The sequence below is a fragment of the Gymnogyps californianus genome, chromosome 15 (assembly GCF_018139145.2).
Source record: "Gymnogyps californianus isolate 813 chromosome 15, ASM1813914v2, whole genome shotgun sequence".
Taxonomy (NCBI): Eukaryota; Metazoa; Chordata; class Aves; order Accipitriformes; family Cathartidae; genus Gymnogyps; species Gymnogyps californianus.
The window spans coordinates 14,074,493-14,091,576 of NC_059485.1; the positions used below are offsets into that span (position 1 = coordinate 14,074,493).

Below are 17,084 nucleotides of genomic sequence, written 5' to 3' on the forward strand. Positions count from 1 at the left end.
GCCCTGTGGACACAGGGGAAGTGAGCACAGGGTGCCACCACTGAGGCAGGGATGCCATTGCCAGGTTGCCATGGTGCCGGAGGGCAAGAGGGAAGATGCGCCAGAGCGCAGGAAAAGGCTGAGCCACTTCAGATTTAAATCCCTGTGACAGTGTTTCGGCCGAGCCACGGCATGGTTGCTGTGGCAACCGACAAGTGAAAAATCACAGAAGAAATCTGTAATTATTACAAACAAGATGGTGACTTACCCACTTCAGTAATCAGGGCATTAAAACGACTCGAGCAGAGAAGGGGGTGCTCTGTGCCCCGCAAGAGGCAGGGCTGCACTGCAGCAGGGAGCCAGGGGCCAGCTCCTAGCTGTGGGACCTACTTTACACTCTATCTCCCGTAGGCTCCAACTGTGGGATGCGACGTTTTGGCAGGATGCTAAGTGCAGGGTTTGAAGCCTGCCCAGGGGCTGTGACCGAAGCACCTGCACCCACATGCTGCAAGGAGGGAGACGAGGGAGCAGCTCCCTGGTCCTCAGGGAACCAGAGTGAGCCTGAGACTTGTGCTGCCTTGGTTCAGCACAAGCACAGTGCGGCGTAGGGAAGGGTCTAAGACAGACAGAGGGAAGGATGGATACCGGAACCAAGCAACAAAGATAGAAGATGCAATGCCTATAGGAAGCAGCTAATGTACCCGGCAATTCAGTGACTCCCGTTTGTGTTGCTACTACAGCACCATGCTTTCTTCTTCCACCTTCTCTCAGTGCAATAACAGCAGCAGTATTTATTTGGTTGGGGTGGATGTTGTGATGATTACCATGCTAATACAGGAACGATGAGGGACAGAAAGTCATTCAGGTAGACCAAACACACTCTGCAGTCTCTCTCCACTGTAACATTATCCTGACACAGATAATTTACACACCAACAGATGCGATACCAGCATCCGCACAACCAATTTATATCCATTGCAGGAGTACATGGTTTAAAGTCACCATGTAGTTCTCCAGAGCTCTTCTCCACAAAATGGACAATTGATCACCATCCAGACAACCTGCTAATGAAAACTCCATTAACACCAATAAGGAAGGGAATCAGATGTGGCTAACCCTGTTTCAGTTCCCTCCCCCTTCGCCATAAGACTGTGGCCTGGGATCCCAAGTGAGTACCAGCAGCTGTCAAGAAAGGAGCCCAGACTGCAGTAGTTTGTAAGACACATACCATACTACTCTTAAGTAACAAGCAGCTGTTGATTTGATCCAAGTTAAAGACTGAAGCTGATCCCTCACCTTCTTCATAATTTAAAATCTGTTATTAATTACATACACAGACTGTAAATGACATATTTAAACTGGCCTGTACTGGTTGCCAGACAGTAAAACAAACTGCTGACTCTAAATTGAACTTGTTAACTAGCTAATCTACCACAGAAAGTACAATAATCCTTTTCAGACAGATGGTTAGCGCAGGGACACATCACAAAGTAGAGAGGTAAGGACTGAGAAAAGTTGCAGGTATTTACACTCACCACATATAAAACACTGGATTCAAAGGCAATGCTTTGTATCAGCAATTATTTACTACACTTATTCAGTGAATAATCAGGATTACAGCTCCTAAGGGTGCACTCCGGGGGGATCAAGGTATGACAAAGAAATTCTTGTGCCTCTGCTGTGCGCTACATTACATGATGTGAGACTAAACTCATTAAACAAAATTATCTTGGATGAAAAGTACTTCTTATTGTGAAGTGCTACAGTGGTGCAATCAATTTATATGACAACATCACCTAGAGACTCCAGTCAGCATCGTGCCTCATCATGCCAAGCTGTGTCGTGTCCAACTGCTTAGAAACTCATCCTCCAGAGAGTAATTCAGTAGTAGACTTCTATTTGTAGTAGATTTTTTTGTTTTAACCCTTGCATCAAATGGCTCAACACTGAATTGTCACTTCATAGGCAGGACATAAGTTCTTGCTGTTACGTATGGCTGCTTTCAGCCCCTTTGCTCACAGTGCAGCCCCTCCATATCCGTCATTACCCTGCCTGGCAGGCTGGATGCACAAAGAGGATGACAATGACTCGTCTAAGTCCTGTTGCAGGGCAAAGAACGCAGAAGTCCCAGTCATTCTTATGTCAGTGATTTGAAGCAACTATAACTGCTGAACACTTATTTAAGATGTATTAAAAATGCGCAGTTCACAAAACTGTGGATTGTAACAAGAAAGCCATGGACTTCCATTTGATTTAATCAAGAGAACATTGGTAATGAGATCTAGTTGAATAGTCTGTCATTGGAAAGGACATCGCCAACCACCCACAATAAGTACACAATTTCCACCGATACACAGTTTTCCAAGGAAGACTTGTTACACAATCTTTCACTGTTAGAAAATAATCTCCTGCTTTAGCAGAATCAAAAGCATGTCTTTCCACTGTTAGATATATTTTTATGTATCAATACTATATACATCCTTCTGAAATATATTATGATGATACAAGGCAAAACCGGGATCAGATTCTGGCCAGGCTGGTCCACAAGACCAAGTAAAAGCACAAGTATACAGCGTATTTTGTTTTTATGGAAAATATCGGAAGGTTTAACTATATTACCAACGGCTGAATTTCACTGCAAATGATGGCCAATTCCTCCAGAAGCAACTCTATAGCCCTCCTTAATCCCTGCCTCGCATTCTAGAAAGCATCTGCTACAATTTGTTAGGAAAAACAAAGCATTTCAGACAACACCGAGCTACAGTACTTGAGAAAAATTCAGTATCCAGAAAAAACAGCTCTAGTGTAGCGACAAGATGTCAAAATCCTAAACGTCATATATGCCTGCAAGAAACAGGAACAAAACACCTTAGTATCACAAAGCAGTGGGCAAGGCATGCCAGGACACTCAGCACCAAGTCCTAGTCCTCCTTCAAAAACCAGAGTTGCCACAAGACTAAAAAGCAGGGTCTCAGGACCCCAAAACTTGCATGAAGAGGAAAAGCAACACCCCTCTTAAGGGCTTGCCATGTTCGGAGAAGGAATAAAGCACCAACTGGAGTGTCAAATCAACTTTTAGGTACTGTGAACGGTAACAGTAATTACTAGGTTCACTTTAAAATATATTTAAAAAATCTTTCAATGCAGTTGGAAGAAAACATAAAGTAAAACTATATAAATGTTGACCCCAAGTTAATTATAAAAATCTGAGCAAACGATTTGCAGACAGAAGGATAAGAATCTTACTTGGCCAAAGAGGATTATCACGAAGGGCAAAACAGAAAATAAAAGGAAAGACTGGGATTGCTTAGCTTTGCAGGAAATCCAACACACTGCAGCTTTTCCAACCTGTGGCTAGTCAGAAGACTGCTTCCTACCCTAGCACATTCAATAACATTACATTAAGTGTACAGAAGTAGTTTTTCTTCTTTGAAAGAAGTAAAAAGCCTCATGAACAGAGTGGAATTCACTGCAATCAATACCACTAACATCCAGGGATTTCTTCTGGTGGGCAGATGCTCAGCTTACAAAAAGTCAGAGGTTGCATGTGTGCAAGGGCACACGTGAACTGCACCTGCATTACTTACAAATCAGTAACTGGTATAACTTACACTGACACAGGGAGAGTGGGATCACCCCTCTCTGTTCTTCAGATGCCAACTACTTTAATTCTCATTAAACATGAGAACTTCACATTTGGAAGGAAAAGGAGGAAAGGGATATAGGAATTAAGCACAATTACTATGAATTTCTACTATTCAAAAGTCCTATTATTGCCTGTTTATTCAGGCAATAGGTTAAAAAGAACAGCAGTTGGGCAGTTTTAAAAACAGTTTAGGGAACATAGATACGTATGCAGTGTTAATCAACAGACTCTGTGGCTAAATTCCCTAGTATGTTTTGAAAATTATTTTTGGGCTCCAGATGAACAAAGAAACTAGTGCCAATCTGATTCAGCAAGATACATATTTCTCAAGTGGTCCCTTTTACTTCACTGGGCCCATTCACAAAACTCCAGTTGTGAATGAGCCAAAGCACTCTGTTGAATTAAAAACAAGGTAGAAAAACTGGTAACTGGGAGACTCACTGAACGTTATCAAAATCTGAAAGTTACCCACTAGGGAAAAAACCACATGGCTACTGCATAAACTGTGCTTATTTACTCCTTATATATTGCCTATCTGACAAAAATAATCAAGCTGCTGCATTACAACATTTCACACAAGCACTAAATACCTGGACACAAATTTGAGGAGGTAAATTAGACCTTACTAAGTGTGCTAATGGCTAAACTCACTGCTAAAGTCTTGTTGAGGTACATCTATACTGCACCCTCTACTCTCACGATAACTGACACCCACATCAGAGAGCGAGCGCTGTTTTTTCAGTCTGGTACATACAAGCTATGAATTACATGAACGTGAAGATTCTGTACGTTACATTCAGGTAGTTAAAAAGTGTTGGACAGCTTTGGGAAGGCCGCTAGTACTGGGCAAATCTTTATAAAAGTTTCTATTACGAGTTGAGCAAGTCCAGCTTAGTTGCTGGGGTCAGAGAAGAGCGATCTGGAATCAAGAAACTGTTGAAGGAATCCTCGTGTAACTGTGATGCTCAGAGAGGCTGCACAGAGTGGGAGTGGGGACACAAACCCAGGATATTATGTCAGCTGCTTCTGGAATCACAGAAGATACCCACTATTTCCATTTCATAAAGGAGAAGGCCCACTGGACGGGAATTACAGACAAGCTAAAAGCAGGAATGGAAAACAACTGATTTTTAAGGATTTGGGAGAGAACCTTTTCTGGAATATCTACTTGCACCCACACTCCAAGCATGTTTTGAAACCTTGTGAGAAGTACCCAAAGCCAGCGTCCATGCCACCACCAGCCAGTGGCAGTGCCACACACCTCATCTCCCTCCCGCACCAACTGTTTCAGAGCAGCTCTGTGCTGGTTCTATTAATTTCCAGCAACCAAGAGAGCCACTGGATGTCCTGCAGCTCCGCAAATATCCCATGAGGAACATCCATGGGTGCTGCAAGGAAATATCTTGCAAATATAGGCTGTAACGATGACTATTAAGTAACAAATCAGCTGGCAATACCACTAGCCTTAGTGTGGTGGGACAGGTAGGAGATTGCGATTTCTGTCAAATACCACAAAAATGCTGTACCAAGGGCAAAGAAAGGCATCTTAATGTAAGCTGTCCAGTGGCATGGGGCAGCAGCTATCCTCCCTTTTTGCACTGTCGGACAAGGCTGCCTCTGTAACTACAATATTAGCAGAAAGGCACTAATAAACACTAGTAATGATGGCTGTATCAAAAGGAGATCAAGGTAACTCTATTGCTGGTGTAATTTTAAGCAGCTCCCCCAGGTTACTCCAGGATGAATACAGTCAGTATGGAATAAGGAGCTAGCAGTTATGTTAAACAGCTTGTTTATTTATTTAACAAAAATCTGTTAAGGGAAATATTTATCTTTCTAAGGTTAGCTCACGAAAGTAAGCAGCACTAGTACAATGGGACAGCGAAGTACTTCCCTTCAGAGCACTGTCCTCCATCCTCCTTCAGTGGTACTTAACCTCTCCCTCTCAAGAGGCCCAAGAGAGCACTGTCATAGCAGCTCAGAAAAAGAAAAGAAAAAAAAAAAAAGGCAAATTTTTCTTCTCCTTCATAAAATCAGGGTTTCACCAAATGCATGCAACTACAGGATTTATCAGTAATCAGATAATTCTTCATAGAAGTTACTAAATCATGTGCTTTGTTAGCCTTTAGAAGCACTGTGTCAGTATTATCTCAAGCTACCCCTTCTCCCTTTTTGCTGTTAACTAGTGACAGTAGCTGAAAGAGATAATCAGAGGTTGAAGTTTCGCAACAGATGAGAGGAATGCGGCTGCAAGCCTGCAAAGCTTGCTTACCAGCCAGAGCAGAGGATCAGTTATACAAGGCTGCATATGGATTTTGACCAGATGTAACAAACAGTCCCTTTCTCCTCCCTTTTCCATTCAGAACAATAAAACTGGACCTGTGAGCTGTTTCCCATTGTTTATCAGATCACTCTGGAACATGATTTTCCCTGCGTATTTTCTGCAAAAAAATTACACCTTATGCAGTGTTGCATCCAGAAATTATGTACGGTGTCACCCCATCAACCTTGGGTTTGCAAGGGTAGTAGCATCTTCTTAGCCTCTTTTCTGAAGAGCTCCTCTTTCATCCAGCTCTCCTGCCACCTGCATAGCTCAGTCTCCCATCCCCACCAGAGAGACCCCCAGTTTGGAGAAGAGACATCATCAAATCCTTCACAGCATCCAGTGTAGTCACAAGTTCAGCTTAGAGAAAACGAGATACACCAGTGAAAGGAAACAACTGAGCAGTGTGAGGAACAAGAGGTCCAACCAGAGTAACCACCACGCTTGACTCACTGTTGAAACATCACCTACCCATGAATCCATGTTCATCAGCAGTCGTACCATTTTTACCGAACTAAGTCCCACTACACCAAAATCTACAGAGAAGTAAAAGACCAAACTCTGAACTCACTCATGATCATGTAATGGACCAATTTTTATGAATAAATTGACATCAGGACTCTTACAGGTTGCATCAGAAGAGGTATTTTCCAATCACCTTCTTGGCCAAGGAAAAATAAAGATTACTGATGAGAATTTAAGCAAGTAGTCACTAATCTCCTGCTACTGCTAAAAGGCACTTCTAAAAGAACTGGCATATTAGATTTCATAATTGAAAGAAAAAAAAGCACCACAAGATTTGTTAGCTATAGTTACTGCAATGCACAGATGGCTGCTAGTTCTTCCCAGTCAAAGGCCCCATAACATCATGAATCCAGCCCCTAGCATTGCTTGTCATTATCTCCATTTGCCTCTACTCCCTCTCTTAATAACACAAGCTAGCCCTTTTTATGTTTTTCTTCAGCTGCTTTTTACAACAGCCAAGGCAGAAGCATCACGTTACAGCAGTTACGCCAGCCCCTTACAATACCCGCTGCCCAAACCACGGAACAAACTGAAGATTTTCACCCCCGTAACTCCATTACCTGGTAAAACTGCACTGCAAACAAGGGGCGTGGAATTCATCTGAGCCAAGCTCATTCTCTGCTTTCCTACCTCCACCAGCACACTCTGATTGTGTAATCCTATTTCCCTCTCCAGGAAGCTGCATTGCAGCAATAGCTGTGGAGCAAAAAACAAGGTTTGCTTTATACTGGAGCTGGGACGAGAGAACACTGAGGTGGATGGCAGTATGGTCCATAGAGGTAAATCACATCCCTCATGCCTGCCGTCTGGGGACCGTCGCTGTCAGTATGCTCAGCAGCGTGCTTTGCCTGAAATGATGAAATCGGTAAGGATTCAGAAATCATGGCCTCTACACTGTCCGCAGCACTGTGTGGTAGGATTACGCTCTGGCCTGTTGCCAGGAAGCATCTTATGCCTGAAATCCATCCTGTCATGCCAGAGCAGTTTGTTTTGGTTTCTGAACAGCTTTTTAACTTGCCATATTCTCTAATTCCCACTGAGGCAATCATTTATATCATCAGATTTATATAGTGAGCTGTTAAAAATGCTTCAATACAAACTTACTCCCTCCATCCTAGGCCCAGTGTCCTAATTTTTTTTTGGTGTACATTGCAACACTAGTACTAAGCAGGCACCTGGCAAAAAACGTGTCATTCATGCCAGATGTGGAAAGAGAGGTGACAGAGAACAAGATGACTGGTTCCCATTATTTGGCAGCTAACGTGAAGAAAGCCTGACAGACAGATTCGGAGGAAACATAATACAAAGAAAAAATATGACTGCTAATAAGTTACACCAAGCTTATATAAAATACTTAATTTTTATGTTTTTACATTACTTATTCACGTTTTTGTATTATTGCCAGACTAATTTAAAACATATGAGTTGATTTCAGTTGTGTTTACTGTCAAGGGATGCTGCCAAGAACCTCTGTACACTCTATCCTTCACTAAAAGAGGAAGCCAAAATTGGCATGCTGTTGTGATGTTCGAAGTCTTTAATCAAGATTGAGCCTGATGCGATACAAATACAAATGAGGGATATTACTCTTTCCTTTCCCCGCAAATGACTTTTTTTTTTCCTGTTTTCCTCAGTGGCTTCTGCAAGCCTATATTCTTGCATTACTTCATTCAGAAAGGAAAAGTGCTGGAAGGGCAATAGGTGACACCTCTTGTGAAAAAATCTGTAGGGTTGTTCATTTGCTGGGTAGGAAGGAGGAAGAGGAAGGGATGATTTAATACCAAGATTACAGGCAAGAAAGCTAGCATGAAATCATCCAGCACCAGGGTACAGATTTCCATGAAGAGCTTGCTGCCTTGTGCTTTGCCTGGTACGCATGATGGAAGCTGGATAATTAAAACTGAGCCAAACATCAAAAATAGGACATCATGAAAACATCATTGCTAATTTATGTCTTCTCCCAACACCCGCTGTTTTGTTCTGTGAGAAACCAGTGATGAAACCAAGGTTACAAGGGGAGGGAAAAAACAAAAGCCCTCAAAAAAAAAATCCCAACAAACAACTAGAAAGGAAATCTTGTGCGGGAAATCCACAGTCTTTGGTAACACTCTTCCACACCCATAAATATATCACAGTGCTTTCTAGCCACCCAACTGACCCACAAGTAACCTGTGTACTCCAGGCTGAGATGCCCGCTAACATCGCTGGCAGGACAGCACCTCTTCTCACTTTTTCTTTCAGTTTACCCTGTCCACCCTTCCAGCTTCCCTTTCCACACAAGCAGGTCTTTTATCCAACAGGCTAGGGTATGTTCTGCTATACCTCCTACAGAGCTATAATGGTCTTCTAGTCAAAAGCATTTGTTTTTAGAGCTGACAGGTAGGACTAAGAGTCCTTAAAACAGATCTGAGACACAGTAAACCCAAGGGCTGGAAAGCTATGTGGGAAGACCAGTAGAAATAGATAGTACGTCACGCTGACACTGCGGGCAGGGTAAAAGGCTTCAGGAAAGAAAATCTGGTGCTCATGATATGCAGATGGCAGAAGAGATGAAAGGAAACACGAGAAAGACGCACTGATCCTGACGCCAGGATCCATGCTCACAAACACGGCCAATACAGCTGTGAAAGACGCATGTCAGTGGGGAACGGAGAGCAGACTTTGACACCGGAACCTGAATCCAAATCTCTCAGCTGACTCAGCGGAAAGTATCATAAAGGAGTCAGCACAAAATATGAACGTGCCATAAACCAAAGGAAGCATGTGCAGGTTTCTTCCACAACAGCAGTCTCCTCCTGTGGCTAAGGAACAACTTTCTGCTCGAGAAGACCACATCTCAGTGAGGCACTCCCAGTACCGTTGCCCTTGTGCAGAGGCTCCCAGCAGCTGCCCGTGCCTGCCAAGATGAGCTGGGAAAGGGCACGTTGTTGTACCCCAAACAGGCCAAGGCTAAATTGGATTCTACTAGTGTATTTTAGCAGGTGCCAGGTAAGAATTGCTCAAAGAGTGATTACTTGGTCTCTTTGCTGTTATCCAGCCAATTTGCTGCCCTAGATCTAGCTAGGAATGTATTAAAAAAAAAAAAAAAGTACTTGAATTATGCCAGGTTTCAAACTCCTGGCATTTCGAGGACGTTGCTAAAAAATTCCTATGTAATATACAAGTACAACAGTTGCAAAGCAACATGTTTTCACTTGTGAAATTAAAACTGAACTTTGCTTGGGGATGGCAAGGAAAATTCCATCTGGAATAAGGAACATTTTTAAGTGTTCGAGATAAGGAAAGCTGGAGACAGGTTTAGAAGTTGTTTTACTCTCAGAACTACAGCTGTACAGCTAAACTAGTAGTTTGGCACTTCATCGTGTCACCCGGAGCGTACTTGAGACATACTGACTTTTTACATGAAATCTTTAGCAAGCTGCATTACTCTAAACTGCCCCCAGAAACACCATCAGAATTAGATTTTAATTTTTAAACTACTGAGTTTCACAACAGTCACAAGAAGATAAACACGTCTTAGAGAGCTCCGCTCCCTGCCAATACCAAGTTGTATTTCAGTGAAATCATAAAATCTAAATGGGAAACTCAGCAAGTCTGAAGCTTTATTGCCTTTAAAGTGCCTTATACTTTGCCACAGAAAGAGTTATATAGCACACTGCCTTTCACCCAGAGGCCAAAAGAAGAGTTCGATACAGTACAATATAAGCACTCATCTACACAAATGCTTTTTTCCTGCATTAAAACTGAGATTCACTAAAATAATTGCAGTAGACAATATAAAGAGGAATCACTTAAGTTTGAATAACTAAGTTCACATTCCTGGCCCTTTTCCTCAAGCTGGCAGCATTCGCTTACTAAAGGCAATACTTTTAGTTGAGTGGTTTTAGTGCTTTCTCATATCAGCCAGCACAGTGCAGCTTTATCATTTTTAAAAAAGTAAGTTCATCACTAGGGCAGACCTGTGTCCTTGACACTGCAGGTGTCAAGCCTTCAGAAGTACAGCTTCAGAAGCAACTGCAATATCCCTTCACAAAGGCAGCTAGTGAGATCAGCTGCTAGCTGGTGCAGTAAAATAACTAAATGACTATCCAGCCCGAGCTAGAACATGTATTCATTTCCTCAAAAGAATTTACAACTGTAGAAGCTGCCATGCACAAAATGCAAAAATACTCCAAATCCACAAACTAGGGTGGAAGAACATAAACTTCATGCTGCAAAAAGTGAGATTTTTTTCAAAAGAAAATCATACTCTCCGAAAATGTTCTCTCTGCTGCAAATAAACAAACCTCCACTGGACAGCAAGAGACAACCTTCTTCTTCCATATAACCAAAAACTGCAACACATAACCAGGGTTCCTACCTGATTCTTCTGCTGAATTTCTAGTATCTAGCTAACTAAGAGATGGGAAATAAACAGTAAAATATTTTGCAAAAGGAAAGACAAACAATCTAATACAAGGACGCAGTACGGAACCCTACTCCCACAGATCAGAAAAGAGTCTGAAAGCCACAAAAAACTGTTTAGGACAATATTCTCTGTTTTATACACTTTGCATGCTCTGGAAAACCCCCAGAATACTGTTATTTTTGCACAAACACCATATGGCTAAGAAGATACCACTTTCTCTGTTTTCCTGGCCCATAGCCATCATTTCAGGAAACAGGACTGATCTGATAAAACAGACCACAAAATTCAGAAACAAAGAGGGGACAGAGATGTGTGGCTTTCAAGCCACAGAGCAGTGGCTGGTAGAACTAGCTACTTTAAGCTGGTAGCAGCTCCAACCCCTAAGGCAACCTCTTCTGTTCATAAAGAAAAGGAATTTGAAAGCAGATCAGTCTGGAACAAGAATAGGGTGTTTTCAGCCTCCTGAAAGAGAAATCTGTTACATAAGTTTTAAAGCACATCCGTCCTTCCATAGGTGATAGGCCCACACTGATAATTATCTGTGTAGTGTATTCACTGTCTTTAAGCTGCAGTGCTCCTGATGTGTCATTTTTGCATTACTTACCTACACTTTCACAGCTTCCTACATGTCAGTACTAGCTGCTCTCCTTCTGATGGAATCCAGCTCTTTTCTATTACTTACTCTTCCAAATGGGATAAGATACCTCACTATTTGATTCAGACTTATCCTTATGCCTGAAAAACTCTTAAGAGCTTATAAAGAACTGTAAAAGAAGAGTAGGCACTACTGGAAACGCCTGCTTGAACAAAAACGGTGCACACAGATTGACAATTTGCAACATACAAGAAGGAATCAAATGGTCTCTGAAAACAGTAAAGAGGAGAAATGTCTTACACGAAATCTGAGAATTACCCCATCAAGATGTATTCTCTTCCTCTCCCTGCTCCCTCTCACAAAGGCAAAGCCAAGAGCAAAGAAGATTCATCCAAGTTCACAGAGTCACCATTCGATTAAAAGTTTCTGGTATACAGCCAATACAGTAAGATTTTAAAATACAACCCTGTTGTATCTTAACAACAGGGATACAACAATGAATGCTATACTGTTCATACAGTATATACATGTACTGCTGCTAAACAGCCCTTTTTTCTGAGACATTTCCACAAGCTGTTTCCATTTGGATAAGAAAGGAAGAGAATCTTAACTTGTACTTGAAACGGCTAAAAATTTTTAAAAGTGTTTCTGGAATGGACTTTCAATCCTAGAAGTCATAAAACAGAGCTGGAAAGCCAAGAATCTGATCCAATTTGTCTTAGACCAGCTGTGACATCTTCCTAATTCTGTGAACGCTGACGTTATAATCACTGAATGTATGAAGTTAAGCAGTAGTAGAGGTATATGTCATGAAGTAACTTGAGCTGCTTTAATTCAGGCCCAGTGATCAGAGCACAAACCGGGAGGAACACTCTGCAGTCAAAGTTACACTTCCAAGGGCAGGAGTCGTCCCTGTCAGCACACCCAGCAGGGCTGAGATCTGTGCAGTTGTACCTAAACACACAGGCAGCTATTGCTAGGCTGCTGACAAATACAGCTGTGGGGCATACAAGGCATTGTACAAACTGTTCTGAAGCTTCACTGTTAAGCACCATGTAAACCAGAGAGGGCAAGGGGAACTACCTGGAGACCTCTAAGCTGCTGGCAGATGCAGCAACAACTGGTTTGGATGTATATACACATGGCCTGTGAGCATGTTAATTCCTTTCAGCTTCTGAAAGAATCCAGATCAGGACATTTTCCTTTTCCAATGACAGCACAGCTGCCAGCAGGACACCTACTGATTTGCTTGGTGTTTATTTGCATGCTGTGCTTGCTTACTGCCTCCTAGGCATAAATATCCAATTTTATCCACTTATTTCAGTTTACTTTGTATCTGAATGCACAAGACACCTCACTGTACAGTATGCCTCTAAGCCTGTTATTCCTCAGAAGACTAAAGGGCTGGGCTTTGGAGAAGGCAGTTCTATTGCATTTTTTCCCCATGCATTTTACAAGTGGTCAGCTTGTCTAGTAATACTGTACGCTTACAGACTCAGGTCTCCATTATCTGGGGAAGTCTGCATCACAGTCTTTTGCACTCCAGATCGTCCAAGAGGTACAACACAGTGTAACAGCAGAGCAGAGCACTGCCTGACTGCAGACACAGAACACCTGAACACCAATCCTGAGTTCAAAAGGCTACCCAGCAGGTTACTTGCAGTAACAGCTTTCTTTCCCTGTGACTATCTCAGTTTCCCCATCTGTACGGCCTGTCCAGTGATGTTTATCTCATTTGTGAAGTGCTTTAAACACCAAGGATGAGAAACACTACGACATCCAGATATTATCCTTCTTTGCATATGCTGTGCTTCAGTACTGAGCTATGATCCAGCATTTGAATCACTGACCTCCAAGTCTGCATATGTAACCCCAGTCAGAGAAGACAAACTGACCCCAGACACAATGTGCCCAACACTCACACTACTCAAGTACACAGAAAGACCAATTACAGTAAAAAAACCCAACAATGCAACAAGAGCTGCAAAAAATGTCCTCAATTCAATTTATAATACAATAATCGGACTAGAATAGGATTCAATAGATAATTTCCTTACTGTACAGGTTCTAGAAGGTAACCCTACTAGTACCCTCCTTTTATACCAGTTGGCTTTCATCCTTTACTGAATTCCTTGCCTCAGATTATAGGAGCAAAGACTCTTTTAAGAGCCCACACCCATGAGCCATGCCTTTGAACTGTAGGGCAAAATCCAATTTTTGTAAGCCTGAACATTCATTACTGATTACAGAATTACTTAGAAATCTCCCACAATAGTTCAGTTTCTTTGCATATCATTCCCTTCACTATATTTTATAAGCAGAGAAGGAGAATCACAGAGGCAAAAGCCAAGCTAGGCAAAGGCAAAGCTCTGGCTAAACAGCCACACACTACTTTAAAGCGCAAATAAAGGTAAGGGAAGTGAAGTCATGGAGGTCTCAAGGCAAACCCTGAGGTAGTGGTTTGGGTTTTGCATCACAAGCATTAGCTGGAGAACAGGAAACTGAAAAGAACTGGTGAATCTCAGCTGGAAGTGCAAGCAGTAGGCCTCCATAAACACCACTACTGAAGATTTCCACTCAGCTGGCTGCAACATATTAAGAAGGGGAGAGCTATATGCAAAGCCAATCATGTTTTCCCCATGATATGCATTATTTTTTCTCATGGGTTTTGTGCCCTCGCGTTCTCTTCTTTTCCCCTTTCCTTTCCACAGGTCTGTGTCAGGGTCCATCCGCTTGTCGGACATGAGCCCTACAGAGACAGTGCAGCTGCAAGGGGCACAAAGCATTACACGCACAACCTCCTTCTGCAGCAAAACTCACTGATAACAACAAACCCTCCTGTTCAGGATGGTCCCCCGAATCCATCGGGAACGACTGCCGGCTGCGCCCTGCCTCGCACTTGTGGGGTCCAGAACCACGCTCAGGTCTGACAGAAGAAGGACTCCCCGAGGATGTCAACACCCCGAACGCAGACAGGAACACGAACGGCCCCCCTGCGGCGCACGGCACCTCTGCCGCTCAGCCCACACCTACGCGCTAGCCCAGCGGGAGCCGAGGGGAGAGGGGCCACGGCCGGATCCCCCAGGAAGCCCCAGCGTCACCCCACTCGCTGCAGGGGTGCCCTCGGGGGTGGGGACAGCGATGGAAGGACGCCTAGCAGCCTCTCGCCGCGGGAAGGGCATCAGAGAGGGGGCGGGCGAGCGCAGCCCGCTCCCCTTCCCCACCGCACGCCGAGCGGCAGGGCGACGTGGGGCTCCCCCGGCGAGGAGGGGCACCGCCGCCTGCGGGGACGGAGGCGGCGAGAGAGGGGTGCCGCCGGGCTGGGGCGGCCCGGCAGCCTGCGGGCTCCTAGCCCGGCGGGGCCCACGGGGAGTCCCGCTCGCCGGGCAGGAGCGGGTCCCCGCGAGGGGAGCGCCGGGGGAGCTCACGCAGGCCCCCCGCCCCGAGCGACCGGCCTCCCGGCCGCCGGCCCCGCGCGGTTCCGCCGCTCACCGGGAGTTGCGGGGCTGCGTCTCCTCCGGCCGCCGCGCTCCGTGGTGCCGGGCTGGGCTGGGCTGGGCAGGCGCCGCCGCAGGCCCCCGCACTCGCTGCTCGCGCGGCCCCGCCGCCGCTCTCCGCCCGGCTCCGCGCGCCGCAGCCAATCCGCGCCGCCGCCCGCAGCCCCGCGCGGCCAATGGGGGCGCGCGGCTCGGGCTCGCCCCCGGCGGCGACGCGGGGAGGCGGCGGGCGGGGTGGGGCGGGGCAGGGCGGGGCCCAGCCCGGTGCCACGGCGGTGCGGGGCGGGGATGCGCTGGGGAGAGCGCCCCCGGTCCGTGCCCCGACCGAGGGCAGGAGGAGCAGCGTGTGAAGGGGCTAAGGGCTGGCCTCGCTGACGGGGCACGGGAAAGACTGGCTTCTCCCGAGGGAGGCTTATTAGCGAAACCTTGCCGGCGGACTGAACGCACCGCTACAGACGGACCCGACTTGTAACCGCTGTCACAGCGCACTCCGTTAGAGCGGAGGTCGCCCACACTGGCTACCTATCCCATCTGGCAGGGAAAACAAGGAAGAGAAACCAAAATCCTCTTGTTGGCACTAGCAGCTGATTTCGTCTTGAAACAGGAGCTGCCAGCCCTTCTCTTGGAGTGCTCTGCTTCGTTCAGCTCTGTAGGCCATGATGCATCCGAGCGAAGGGCACGGGAACGTATTTGCTTATCGTGATGGGAATCTGGGTCTGCACTATTACAGCTTCACAAAGACCTACTGTCCTTTCCTTAATTCCTAATATTTACCTGCAGCCGCTTGGGACATACTTAATTTAGCAAACACAGCAACAGGGAAAATCATTTGGGCTTTTAACTCATTAGAAATTCAAATTAAACCTTGTATTGATGTCAAACTCCAAATTTAAAGTCCAAGTCTTCACTAATATTTAAGCCTGACCTAGAACAAACACCTTTTTCTTGTAGTCAGCAGTGGATCGAAGCAGCTAGATGCGATGCACATGGCAGTGACATGCAGGCGGCACGTGAATCCTCCTACCCAACACCACGCACGTCCCTACCGCTGAAACAGTCCAGAATTCAGATGAGATTAAGTCAGTGGCAAAGCTGATGCATCAGTAAGTTTATAGCCAGGATTCGGGCCTCTCTGAAGACATCAGCAATCAATCAACTCTCTCTACAGTGTGGGAGTGGGACCGCTCACCAATATTAAGCTTTCACAATAGTTTCTCTATAAGCAATGATGACCCCTTCTTCTGTCACTGCTTAGTTCATCTACAGCAATGTGGTATTTGCAGACACAAAACTACCCTTGAAACTCCCACCCAATAATAAATATTATTATGTATCTCCTCCACAACAGAAGTTATTGCAAGCATGTTGAATCCTACCTGGACTCTCATCTCACAGAATTCTAGGTCTCATTCACAGTCTTGGTCTTCTTCAAAACCTAAGACCTGGCTAGCAAAAGGCCAACAGAGGCTTCCGAAATGTACACCTCCCTCCCCTCTCCTGCAACTAACAGGCAGGCATCCTCTCCCCTTTCAGATGACTTCACAGGAGAACTCTCGCACTGGGATTCATAACAGGTGCACACTTAGTCACAAGAAAGAGGAGCCATCAGACCCTGTTCAGCCCTCAAGTACCTCCACTGAAGGCTCCAAGGAGTATCCTGGAGCAGATCTCGTGGCAGAGCAGCTGGAGCCCACCAGACAGGAGAGCTGAACAGGACACAAGCAAGGCAGGAACCCCGCAGGCTCTGAGCTGCCAAAGCTGTTCTTTTTGCTGCAAACACCACTGATTTGCAGATGGTTACAGGACCCTTCTGTCCCTGCACACATCATTCAAGGCTGGGCCATCTACGCCTCTTCATTTCCACTTAGCCTGGGTAGAACTCTTACATCTGTCACAGTTTATTACAATAAGAAAGATTTAATGGTCCAAAATTGCAAGACAGATGGCAGTTTAGCTGTTAAGAAAACCTTTGTATCAGAAAGGATAATGAAGCACTAGAACATATTACTGGGAGAAATACAGGATCTCTATCATGAGAGCCTTTAATAAGAAGCAAGACAAACACTCATCAAGATTCTCAGATGAGTGTGATTCTGCTTTGAGAGGAAAAT

The 17,084-nt window shown here is 44.9% G+C and overlaps 1 protein-coding gene across 1 annotated transcript in view; it reads right to left on the minus strand.

Moving 5' to 3' along the window:
• ABAT (4-aminobutyrate aminotransferase) overlaps positions 1 to 15,024 on the minus strand; it is a 59,806-nt gene extending 44,782 nt beyond the window's left edge. Inside the window, exon 1 of the mRNA XM_050906006.1 lies at positions 14,969 to 15,024. The gene's annotated coding sequence lies outside the window, so the exon portion shown is untranslated. The remainder of the gene's footprint in view (positions 1 to 14,968) is intronic.
• Positions 15,025 to 17,084: the final 2,060 nt, after the last annotated feature.